This window comes from Meleagris gallopavo, chromosome 1 (assembly GCF_000146605.3).
Source record: "Meleagris gallopavo isolate NT-WF06-2002-E0010 breed Aviagen turkey brand Nicholas breeding stock chromosome 1, Turkey_5.1, whole genome shotgun sequence".
In the NCBI taxonomy this organism is placed as follows: Eukaryota; Metazoa; Chordata; class Aves; order Galliformes; family Phasianidae; genus Meleagris; species Meleagris gallopavo.
Window position 1 is genome coordinate 27842409 of NC_015011.2, and position 14025 is coordinate 27856433.

Sequence of the window (14025 nt, forward strand, 5' to 3'; positions counted from 1 at the left end):
AGGAATCCTGCTATGAAGAAGTACCCTGAGGAATGATGTGCATTTATCCGGTCGACTAACAGAAACTGAGTCAGCGAATTCACAGCTACAAAACCAGGTGTGTATCAGTGCACCTCAGGGGATGCCATGGACAGAAAGATAGGAAGAAAAGGGGAATATGAGATATCAATGTGAATTTTGAAAATTAAACCACATGAATATACTGGATAACCGTTCCAGGCTGCTTGGTGTGAGAGCAGAAAACAAAGTTCTTCCGCCCAGATGTCCGATCACATTTGAATATGCCAAGTTTGTGTGCTGTAGTTTAGAATGTGATAATGCCAAATCTTAGTAAAATCGACATAGTATCCTTGCTCTGATTGTGAGGAGCAGGAAGAAGGCATCTAGACAATGAAATGAAAAGATGAAGATGTAAAATAATGTCTGTTAATGCAATGTCAGAAAGAGAAAATGCCTCTTGGACGTGTTGTCTTAGTTTCTGATTACCTATGCAGCAAAGATACTAATTGAAAGATGTATCATCATTACTAAAGGACAGAAAATAAAACTTTTTACAGGGTGTAATGTGAGGCATTGATTTTAGGATACTAACATGAAGATACTGATTCTTTGCAGAGGGCACAGGCAGCAAGAGTTGAATGTAATTACAGCTGGGACACTGCTGTTAGAGACATTCAGACTAAAACAGATGCTAAGAAAGGCTGCCATGGGGAATGTTAAGAGAGCACGCTTTGTTTCACATTCCAGCTTAGAAAACAAGGACTGGAAGGAAGGTATATGCTGTTGTTCCTTCAAGAAGGAAAAGGTAATAAGATAAGGGACAACACTTGCATAAAACCAAGGGCAATTAAACTGACCACTATCAGGCAGAAAATGAAAAGGTTCCAATCCCCAAAGCAGTGACGTTACAGAATATAGCAGAGCTACGCAGAGAATTAACGGAGAGAAAGAAACTCTCTTGCAGTAAGTTTTAAAACAATTCCTGAATAGGGTTCTATAGTGCAATATTACAAGGGCTGCAGGCTTCAAGGCCAGCAGAATCCTGCTAACCTGTGCAGTAAGAGCTCATTAAGCCCTTATATGCAACAGACACATGGACCCCTTATTAACTGCTCATTAACCCCTTATATACAACAGGTTTATGAACACATGCATGAAAGGGAAATGTATTATGTATAGCTATTCTGTAATCTTCAGAAGAAAAAGAAGGAATCATCTTCCTTTGGCTCCATTGAGCACCCATCCTCTGGATCCTATAGTTACACTTGAAGGATGGTGGCAACAAAGATGATGGGAGACATCAACAATTCCTTTAATGCTTTCCAGCAGTTGTTCTGCACTACAACCATAGAATCATAGAATCCTTAGAGTTGCAAGTGACATCTGAAGGCCATCTAGTCTGACTCCCCTGTGATGAACAGGGATACTACAGCTAGATCAGGTTGCCCAGGGCCTGATCCAGCCTTGCCTTGGAAGTCTCCACGGACAGGACATCAACCACGTCTCTGGGCAACCTGTTCCAGTGCCTAACTGCCCTCACTTAATAAAATAATTTTTCCTTATATCCAAACTAAATCTCCCCTCTGTAAGCTTGAAACCATTTTCCCTCTTCCTATCATAGCAGACCCTTCCAAAGAATCTATCCCCTTTCTTCCTATTTCTCTACTTTAGACATTGAAAGGCCGCTATCACATCACCTCTCAGCCTTTACTTCTCCAGGCTGAACAGCCCCCAGCTCTCTCAGGCTGTACTCTTAGGAGAGGTGTCCCATCACTTGATCATTTTGTGGCCTTCCTCTGGACGCGCTTCAACAGGTATCTATGCCTCTCCTGTACTGAGGACTCCACATCTGGACACAGTACTCCAGGTGAGGCCCCACCAGCACAGAGCAGAGGGGCAGAATCACATCCCTTGCCCTGCTGGCCACACTTCTTTCAATGCAACCCAGGATATGGTTGGCTTTGAGGGCACATTGCTGACTCATTTCCAGCTTGCCATCCGTATACAAAGGCAAAGAAGCATGCCAAGATCCTCCTCCTCAAGTGCTGCAGAAGCAGGGTGAGCAGGACCTCACCCCAGCCCCACCAGTGACCACATCCTTGTGGTATGATCTCAGGGGGCTGCTGTTCCACTGCTGCCCTTGTTCATGGCTCAGCCTCCTCATTACCATGCCTGCAGTTGGATTTCTCCTGGTACTGTTCAATTTCTGTGTGCCCCCTTGCCTGGTTTTTATGAAGACAGTTCTATAATGTTATTTAATAAAGTTGGCAGGCATCATATATGAGATATCATTAGTGATTTTCAGCACAACAGTATAAAAATGAAACAATCCAATACTGGAAATGCATGTTTAATCTCTAGTAGCAATGCAATTTTGCTTTTTATTTATGATTTAATTTAATTTATTGCTTTCTTGTAAGACTGTCACATATGGCTATCTCATTGCATAGTAACAAAAAATACATGTGAGTGCTCTAAATTTTTTACTTTTCAGGAAGAGACTGTAATACAGTATCTTCATAGGCACACAGACAAATGGAACATATTACTGAGATGATTAAAATGCAGTGCCAGAGCTCAACAAACTCATGATTTTAACAATGAAAATCTTTCTTGGTTTTGTATGCTGAAAAAGGAACAGCTTTGTTGTGCTCACACCATTATTTCATTATTGATTGAGACAACAGCTGCAGTAAATATTGTCAGGAAACGTGCTTTCAGAGTGTCTAAAATGTTGATAGCAAGAACTTTCTTAAAAACTTAACCAGTGTCCACTCTCAGTCGTAATCTCAGAAAAACTGCTATTGCTCCTTGCTTCCTCATTGTCTGCTCTGGAGAAATCAGAAACCCATTCTGTCCTTCTGTACATAACCTCACCTGAATGCATTTCCAAGCTGATGGGCCAGGCAGTCAAGGAATACTCTTAATAACAAAACAAGAGGACAGGTATTGCAGAGGAAAAAAATCAGAAGCATAGAGAGCTAAAAAGCCAGGTATGGAGTACTGCTGTCTTCCTACAAAGAAAGGCAAATATACCATGCACTGCTTAAATGTAGAGTCACAGGATGAAAACATGGGCACAACTAAACCTGACCTTAAAGGATTGCTTTGCAAAGTTTGTGAAGATACAGACATGTGATAACCTCACACCTTGAGCACTGTGTAGCTGCTTCATTTCTTATTGTACATTAAAGCCCTCACCAAACAAAGTGAACAAAGCTTTGAAAAGATCTCGTTACAAATACAGTGAGAAAGATGATAAATTACACTTTTTCAGACTGGGTTTTCATGAATTTGCACTAGATATGTCGCAAATCCTTGGGAAGAGCTACAGATCAGCAAGGAAAGCTTAGATGAGATTAGCAGGAAAAACATGCTCTGAGCAGCTGTTTATTGTGTGGGCTCATATATATGCACACACAAACACAAATATATACATGTATGTTAGATAAAGAAAAAAAGCAAGATGAAATATTTCCAGTGTGATGCTGTTCTTGTGCACTTTCTGTCTAGCCTGTATGCTTCAGACTGTCTAAGGAAAGGAAAGCTTTTTCTCATCTATTATGCAGTACTCAGCTTGCTGCAGCCTCTCAGGTAAATGTCAGCTCTTTTCAAACCAATACGGCAGCCTCATCATAATTCAACTTCAAACAAATGTTATTAAAATACAGAATAGTTTCCAGAACTGTATATACCCAGCATGCCAGATTAAAACCAAGGGGCTGCTACTGTCTTTTGTCAGCAACTGGTGTGACTTGTTGACCCAGAAAGCAACACTGCTTCATGCAGTCACTCCGTACTCAGGCAGCAGTCAATTAGTCAGCAGCCACTCTCTTCCTTCACATTACAATGTACTTCATATTAGTAGTCCGTGCTTTCAAAAAGGAAGCTGTACAGAAAACGATGCCTCTCTTTCCTCCTGGAGATAATGAGGAAGAAGACAGATCATTACAATCCAGGACACAATGCCTCTGTTTTCATCACTCACAATAGCTACTTAGAAAGAAGCAGCTTGTGTATCCAAGCCTCAGAAAACAATACCCCATAGTCAAAATACCCCATGGTCACAATAGCCTGCAGTCAGCTAAAAGTCACTACAAGTACCAGAAAGGACATTTTCTCAGGTTCACAAACTACTTTGAAATGTCTGATTTCCAATGGAGCTTAGACTGCCAAACACTAAAGGCAATGGTAGAGACTGGAAGTACTGACCATCTCTGCAGAACATCCTCATGGTGAATTCTCCATTGCAAAAACACTTCAGAAGTGCCGAGACCCCAAAACAAATAAACCTCCAGCTGACAGCCTATATCTTGTTCTGGTAACCTTATTCTAGAAGGAGCCCTCCTGATGAACACTCATCTCTGGCATCAGATGGTCAGCTGACACATAGAGCTATTAATCTGATGGGCTTTTCAAGAGCAGAAGACTCCCACGCCAACCCTCTCCTCTGGAGAAATCTGCTCTACGGTAAGACAGGAAAGCTCCCAAGCTGGATTCAGCGTTGGGCTGAGGGATGTTAAAGCAGGTTTTCACATGTACTAAGGAGACTGTTTCCTGAGCAAACAAAAAAAGAAGCATGGATGCTGCTCTGCTAAACCTACAAGTCCCTTGTATGACTTATTGTTGTCATCACAGGATGACATGGGGATAGGTGGGCTGGTATTCCAATCATAGTCAAGTCAACTAGTGCACGAGAGGGCACGCTCCTCATCGGGGTGGAAAAACATAATTAGTCCCAAACTGGTCCCAAAATGGGAGCATAAAAGTCTTGTGCCGTGAGGAATATAGTCCCAGAACATCAGCAGGGTCACTCTCCAGAACCTTCAAGCATTATTTAGACATATGCATGGCTCCTTATGGGTGCTGCCAGGGGTATGCTAAGGGAAGATGATTTCTGCTTCTCTTTGCAATGAACTGCAGAGCAGACCCAGAGCCCACATGCAACAACAAACAGAACTTCTAATTAGGTGCTCTTAAAGCTTTCTGAAAAAAATAACAGCTTAGATATACTTTCTTTATCATGACAGTTCCTGGACAGATTTGCTTCCCAGTCACCCAAAAAGAAACAAGAATAAAGACTGTCTTCAGAAGGTAAGTCACTCTGTCAGACTGTATTTGTAGAAACAAACATTGCAGATCATAAATCTCATCTCCAGAACAGTTAACATCAGATTAGAAAATAACTGAATATTGTTTATTTTTTAATAAAAATATTGTTGTCGTGAATCGAGATGTAGGTTTACTCTCTAGGGGCATAACATAGAATAGCATTTCTGTACAAGTTCCAATGGGTACTGCCTCCAGACCTTCCACTTTGCTTTCCCAGAAAATATCTTTCTTTTTTTTTTTTCTTTCTGTGTCATTGTTCTCATTCTGAAGAATTCTGATTTAATTTTTTTTAACCTTTTTCCTGTAGGGCTCTACATCTGGTTTGAACCTCTGTACATCTACTGCTGTGTATTTTAAAGTACTTTCATTAATGACCACATGGCTAATGTTGCTGTTATAGGCAATAGCTAAATGGCTTATAGAACAGTCTTTGTGCTCATCTATTTCTCCATTGCTCTCCGGACAAAAGCATACTTTCCTAAGATAGCTCTCTTTGTGTTACTTCTTGACTTTGTGCCATAGAACGAAACATGATAAAAGTGTTACAGCAACAACAAAAACAAAAAGCATTAGCCTCGTCTCTCCTGCTCAAAAATGTCAGTGTTACAGCATTACTCAAAGTTTGAGCTGAGCTCAGATGTTTCTCAGAACAACAGATGACAGGAGAAGTGAGAAAATCACCATTACATTGCTAAAACAAGAGAAGATCGTAGATAGTGCCAAGGGATTGGTTTGGGGTTTGGATTGGATTGAACTTTAGAAAATAAGGGAAAATTAGGAAAAAAAAAACCATAAAGTTTAATGTCACATGTAATATACATAGTTTTTTGAGAGAATTCGAGATGGCAGAAGAATCTATATGCCTTGAAAGCCTTGAAAGCATACACTGAAATAGTGAACCACAACTTGTGTATTGATTGCAGATATTTGTATATCAGGTATGCAAATTATTTTGAAGTGCTACAGAAAACAGTTATTTAACATATCTAAGCATGTGAGGGAACTCAAATCTATTTCTTTCATCCACTGCAGTGGAAAGAGTGAACTGGTGTGTGCAGGAAAAAAATGGTACATACTTGTATGGGGCTGCTGAATCACGGCCTGAACCTTTGATTGATCACCTGAGGTGAGCAATGAGTCAGCCACGGGAGCACAGGTGAAGGCAATTCACCTGTGCTACAGGAAGGGGTGGAGCCTGGCTCCACCTCTCCTAGACCCATTTAAGAGCTGACTGCCAGTGGGGAAGGATCTCTCTGGAGATCTGCTCCATCATGAGTTCATCTTGTGAGCCTGGGACAGGGTGAGTGACTTTCTCTCATTTCTCCAGTATAAATTATATTAGCCAAGCTCCTGGAGATGCATACCTGCATACCATCTGTATATCCATTGATTATACAGTACTCCATACAGTTAGAGTTTCATATGAGGAGTACAGTCATTCCTCTGGCTCCTTTTTTGGCACTGTTTGATTAAGAAGTCAAGGAGTCAGTCTCGTGGATCCAGACATTTCCTTTGCCCGTCCTAATGCTGGTCGACCCACCTGGCCTCCAGTTCTGGGTGTCACAGCCCCTTCCACCAGACAGGTGAAAGCCTGCACCATATCACTTGTCAGCAGGTGGGGTTTACAGCACCAACAAGCAACAAAAGTGCATTCTTTACTTTTTTAGGCTTGTTTCCGCTATACCTTTATTATTAAGGGACTGAAAAATCCAGTTGATATTAGAGAGTTGGCGTAAAACAAGAAAACTTCTGCTAATAAACCAAATATTGCACAGTTTGTGCTCTGTCACTTTAACCATCTGACTTAAGAGCATTTAGCTGGTAACTATACTAATATGTTTGGCATGTTTTCAAAGCATTCAGGGGAACTCCTGTACTGAAAGTGATGGACTCTTGGAGCAGTCAGCATCACAGCCAGCAGGCAGAGAACAACTGCCCTTTAAAATTAGGAAGGAGCAGGTAGTTCAGGATTGAAAGACTGAAAACTTTAGGAACACGCACTGGCAGAGGACTTATTTCCAGTGTGAGGAAGGCATGAACACCAGGGATCATTCGTCACTAACTAAATTTTTTCATTTATTTTAGTGAGATGCATCACCAGCAGGGATATACCCAAACTAAACAATAATTGTTGTATGTGACATTAGCTCTTCTAGTGAAGTATAAATAAAGGGTGAGACAGAGAAGACATTTCCAGTATTCTTCTCATAAATCGTGTCACATTCCTTCAGTTTGTGAAAGGAAAACGACATGCTTTTCCTGGAAAAGAATGGAAAATGATGAAGCTCAATGGCTATGCTGCAAAAAGCGGGGGTTTAGGGGAGAAGAAACAGAAGAAGATGAAAGAAAGGTACTCCTACTTTTGCCAATTTTCCCACCTGCACATACAACAGGACTTTGCAACCTTGCTGAACATCAGTTTAATCTCCAAAGCATGGGTAGAGTCACTTCCAACACAACGTCAACTGTTGGCATTCTGAACATCTTAGTGTTTCATTTTGAAAACATTTTCCTTCCTTAAATGTGTGTATGTGATATCTCTTGTGATGTTTGATTGCATTGTTTTGAATTCATTTGTTGTGTTCCATGTTAAATATTTTGAGTATGTTTCTTTCTGAGTACTTCAAAGTATTTTATTTGTCTGAGAGATTCCTTGAACTCTTCTAAATTCCCAACACATACCCAGAGGTCCATACAAGAAACCTGCACTAGAACTTTCCAAGAAATCAGCTTATCTGGATGATCATTACTGTCCTTTTCAATCCAGGCCATTCTATGATTCTATGACTCTATGCTCTCCAAGGAGCTCATGATTCCAGTGATCATTGCATCTTACAAACACTATTTGGTGCTGGGAGGACCATGACAAAGCCTTTGAATTATTAACTAACTTTATTCCCAGTCAAAGCTGATAATTATAGCCTAGATTAGTACTGAGGTGATGGGCTGTTGCTTTTTTTCCTATCCTAGGTGCTCTGCCTGACATTTTCAGGGTCAGATTTTTTTTTCCTTTTCCATTTTGGACTAACAAACACAAAGTGAGAAAAATTTCACACAAAGTAATCATAGTTTTTTCGGACCTTTCAAAATGCAGTTATCCTGCTGTGATGACCAATACAAGAGAATCTTACAAGTATGTTTGGTTATTCAGAAACAATGCTGACTATTCACTGGCATCTATTTTCAGAAAGCTATAAGGACCATGAACAGCAAATCATTGATGTTTCTCCTCTGGGAGTTTAATATAGCCAGCAAATCTATCCAGAGATTTTCTCACTTTAAAAGCTTTAAGGAATCCAAGCCTTTAGGGCAACAGAGTGTTTACAATTTAAAAGCAATCTCATTCTCAGAAGATCCAAAAGACTTAGAGAACAAGGTGTATCTTAAGCAAGCAGACCAGAAAAGCCATGTGGGCTTTTTTTCTAGTTCAAGACTAAAGGATAACTTCAAAAAGACGTAACTGATCTAATTTTTTACCAAACTCTGTTTTTTTCTTTTCAGTCACTCAGACAAAACCTTCCTTCATTCCAAGCCTACATGTGATTAAAAATCATTTTTTTCATGTGCTGGGAAAGGGAGCAGACCTTACTCTTTCACCAATTTTACTCTTTTTCACTGTCATCTGAAAAGGCTTGAATACATGCTTGTGTGTGAGTGTGTGTGTGTGTGCACACATTAAGGTTTTTTTCACATTATACATATGTCAATAAAATGCATGAACACTTGGTGGATTGGAATTAAGAGTCCATTAGAGCAATAATAGCAATAATAGTTATTTGCCGTTTTCCAGAATCTTGGAATGATTCCTAGGTCATTTTTATAGTGGAAGTCTCCCTTAACTTGTCAGACATTTAGCAAAAAGATGGGACAGGTTAAATCATAAGGTTGGGTTTAACCTTAAGCTCCTGACTTTCAACACAGTCCTACTTAGCATTCAGCACTTTAGAAGTCTCTTGGAATAAGATGCCTGGTGTCTGCAGATTTTTGATCTTTGCAGAAGCAGTGTTTCAAGAACTGTGAACAATGAATTAGGCATGTAAGAGATTTTTAAGAGACTCAGCCAATCCTTTCAAATGGAAAACTAGGAATACTAATCATGTACGCAAACCATGTTTGGTATCTGCAGAAAGTTTAATCTGTTGTGTGAAGGACTTCCTTCCTTTGTTTACATACCAGACGAAACATGGATCCTGGTGAAATCAATATCCAATTTCCATCAGCTTGAGTCATTTCATCATATTGAATACAGCTGTAAAAAATGACTGTAGTTTCCATAGTATGCTACAGATCATATTAAATATTTATTTCCTATAATTCTTTCTCTCTCAAATTCCTGAAAAGTTACAAAGATCTTTTATGACCCTTGAGATCACCTTCTGAGATTGCCCAAAAGTACTGTTCTCTGTATACTTTGGCATCTTTGTGTGTTTAAAAAGTTCATCTTCCCCTTTTACCTCTCAAAATTGCTCTCTAAAGCATTTTTAGAGCACACAAAACCAACATGGTCCTGTAATCACAATTTTGTTTGAGAAATATTTTTAACTCCTTTTTCAGTCTTTGCTACCTAGCTGCTAAAAAACAAGTATTCCGAATTAAAAGACTGCTGTCATCTCTCCTTCCAAAGGCATTTCACTTTCAGAGAACGCTCTGATCATTAGTCAAATTGTCAAGCTGCTGGGCAGAAAAGAGGCCAAATATCACTTCAGTTGGAGGAAAAAAAAGAAAAAGACAAAAGGACAAAAATGTGGTGAAGTATCTGGTGTAGGTATAAGGTTAAAACCTATTTCTTCATAAATAGGCAAACACATTAATTACAGAGCTCCTATGTGTTTTTGTGAGATGTATTTTATATGTGTAAGTTTACTTTCTCTCAGTACTGAACTAGTCTGTACAAGGTGGGAGAGCATCAGTAGAGTGGATTGAAACCATCTCATCCTCAGATTCTCCTAGATGCTGTTCTAAGGTTTCTGCCCTGAGAAATTAAAATTCATTAAGATTCATTCTGCTTCTTTCCTTTGCATTCTCTTGACCAAGTCAGTGGAAGACAGGGCAGGTGATAGAACTTGTAGTTCCTTCTCTTCATCTACTCCTTGAAGATCAGGACCCACTCCTTGCATCCAACTGTCTAAGTCCTGAAGGAAGTTTCAGCCCTGTGATGGCAGTACAACAGGTACAATGCTTAGTCATGAATTGTCTTCTGAGAAAAGAGTTCTGAGGCCTAAAACTGAGTATTATTTTTCAGTTCTTGATAACATTTCTGTATGATTCTCCTTCTGGCCTAGTTCTCAACATATTTTATATTGAAACACATCCTTTGCATTGTTCTCTGTGAAGGCTGATTTTTATAGAATCATAGAGTATAAAACGACCTTAAAGATCATCTGGTTTCAACCCCCCTGCTATGTGCAGGGTCACCAACCACCAGACCAGGCTGCCCAGAGCCACATCCAGCCTGGCCTTGAATGCCTCCAGGGATGGGGCATCCACAACCTCCTTGGGCAACCTGTTCCAGTGTGTCACCACCCTCTGTGTGAATACTTCCTCCTAATATTTAACCTAAACCTCCTGTTTTGTTTTTGTTACTGCTTACCAAGCAGTGCAACTTTTAGTATTAGACATTATCACTGAAGGATTTGATACTGACTTTGGTCTCTTTTCTGCTTAGAAATATTTACATTTTATGCTACTATCATAAATAAATACTAGCATCAAAAAAGTAAAGTATTTGTCCAGCAGTTAGTTATTTACTTTACTATTACGATACAAGAAGATTTGACATACCAATAAATAATTCAGATTAATTTCAAAAGATGTTTAGTTTATGATTGGGAAGGCCTCACAATCTACTAAATAAGAGTAGCCTAACTTGTACTAATTTTACTATATTCAGTCAGGTATTTCTCACTTTTTTGCTACACTGTACTCCACTCACCACTGTAAAACCTCAGATCAAGTGAAACAGTGGCATAACTCACATAAAAATCACAAGTGATATTCAGTTGAGTAAATGTAGAGTATTAAAATACAGACATTTACAGCTGAGTTAGACACCCGCTGGTCCTATTACAGTCAATGGAGAGAAACAGGCATTTCTAGGATGCAACTCAGCTCATCCTAATGTAGACATCTAAAATAGGTTAGATGAATCATATGCTAGAAGTGTCTATTTCTGGTTCCCTTTATGCTCAGTGGTGAGAGTGACTAGCTCAGATGCAGACATTGACATAGTAGACGTCTAAAGTTAGGTGAGATGAACAAACCAAGATGTCTTTCCGTGTCTCTAAAAAAGTTCTGGTCTAGGAACAAAATGTTAAATGATTCTTTTTCAGCTAAAGTGAGTCTCTTCTACTTTATCAAACTTCTGAATGTTTAGTTGGTAAATTCTTCCTCAAAACAGTATGCAAATGCCCAGATAATTGCTGACAGCTATCGCAGACAAGTTTTTTGATAGCTTTTCCTGTTTCACAATACTGTGACCACGTGAATCAATTTTGTGTATCCATTAACTGGCTGTATCATTGCACCTGATCATTGCTTCCCTAAACAAAGACTATTAAATACTCAACAGATCTTTTCAAATATGGAAGTTGGTGATAGAAAAATAAATTGCTGCTTCATGAATACTAAAACACTTATTCTGGAAATGCCCATTCATGGATCTAATTGCAGCAGGCAAAGTAAGGAGAAATGCTAAAAGAAATTATGGAATTATGATTCAAGATGATGCAAGGCAGCAGTGAATTACTCTAAAAGATAATGAACCTTCAGCCACACAACTTCTGCTCACATGCTTTTGCCAACAAACCCACCTATTTATTTTTGCTTGATGCCACCATCCTAACTGCCAGTGTTGATGGCATTGTTCCACAGCAGTAGATGCCATCACCAGCAGGAGTAGCTTCTAGCTCTGCTATCTGCTGCATAAATACTAATTTTTATGTAATATTAAATAATAGTAATGATATATATATATGCCACCATTTGGAAAATTATGCTTTATGCTGTTGAATGTATGCATTTGTTTATCTCAGTAATAATAAAAAATGGAATTTAAATTCTATGGGGTATCATGTAACCATAGCAATTGCAACATTTCAGCTTAATCATACATCAAGGTAGAACTGTCTGTTACACCCTTCATGCAATGCTTGAAAATTCTTTATTTGGTTTCTGCAGTCTAACACACACTAGGGGGTTTGCCATAGCCCAATTGATTTGTCTTTTACAAAATTCATCATACCATCCAAATACAAACCAGGTCTCCATTTCTACACTTAAAAATAAACCAAATAAAACACTTTCAAGTCTTTCCCCTTGAAGTGTGCTAAGTTCCTCAGTCCACCTCCTGAAGCGTTGGCTCACCATGTTCTCCAGAAATTTGGCAAGGATGCAAAAAGACAGCTGAGAAATCACGCTTCTCTCAGCATTTTATGCCCACGTTTTCTTGAAGCCAGAACTGGATACATATTCTCCCTATGAAACAGCATCTTGGAAGTATAGTTAGCCAATATCCCAACATTTTAGGCTGTTTACACACTGCATGATTTCTACTTAAGCCTCAGTGTTCCTGCATTAAATAAATTAGTAAAGGGAATTCTATGCTAAGAATAAATACAAACAAATGAAAATAAAGAACATACAAGCCTACAGAAAAAATTCAAGCACTTACTTCCCTCTCTTTATAAAAAGGATTTTCTTCACATCCTTCTAATCTTCTTTACATATTCAGCTCTCAAACAATAATACTCTGGCATCAGATTGATAAGAGCCTGAATATCTCCAGTCTGAAGCAGTAGTGTCTGCCTTATTATTTATTCCTTGGATATTTTTATGCATGTGCTATATCATTTATAGCATCTGTTATTCATCCGGAGTGCTGTTTTTCAGTAGGTCAGCTGTTCAGATTTAACTCGACAGCGTCATAACTGGTTCTCTGCAGAGATACGGGATGAGAGCTTTTTGTTTACCTTGGGCATTGTGTTTTGCACTGTTAAGTAAGTTATCATCGCGGAGTTCACCTTGAGAGCTGCTTCCTGAAGCACATAACGAAGAGTTAACCACTATGAAAGCGTCCACCTCGCAGACCACAAAAGGGTGTTCCTAAAATGGCTGGTAGTACACTCAGCAGTTAATCATGTTTATCACGTGTTATACACAGTCTTGGATTAATTTTGAGCAATATTGAGCATAGCCTACAAGATTCTCAAAACGATATTGTAACGCTTTCTGATCGCTATTAAATGAGCTGCAGGATGTGAAAGGGAAGCGCAGATGTGCACTGCGAGCACACCTTGATTGAGATGTGCCTTCAACAGAGCGGTCTATGTGAAATAGGAATCAGAACAGGCTGGAATATAGGAAACAAGCTGTAAAGGGAGGTGGTAGAATCACCGTCCACAAAACGTGGAGACACTGAGGGACAGGGTTAGTGGGCACGGTGGTGGTGGATTGGACCAGATGGTCTTAGCAGTCTTTTCGTATGAAACAACCCTCAGTTGAGACTTTCCTCCAGCAGCTCTGACTCACAGCCGCTCCCTCAGTGCCCGCACCTCAGCGCCCGGCATCCCGAACCCGCGCGCTGGGAGTTCGGACGCGGTCGTGCCGCGGCCCTGTCCGTGCGGCAGCGCCAATCCGGGCCTCCGTCCTCCCACAGCCAGCCTCGTTACTGTATTGTTGTACCCGGGGTGGCCGGAGTTCCTGGCTGAGGTCCTGCGAACACCCGTGTTTAACTGCACGCATGGGAGCAGCGCTGCCGAGCTCAATGGGACTATTCTCGAGCGTAAAATAATACCCTTGTCTCCCGTTTGGGAACTTGCTGAGACCGTCTATTTAGAGGGGCACTGCCGGGCTAAAATAATGCCTCTATTTAAAACGACGGCATCGCCCGGGCCCGCACGGTGGGGGGGGTTGGAG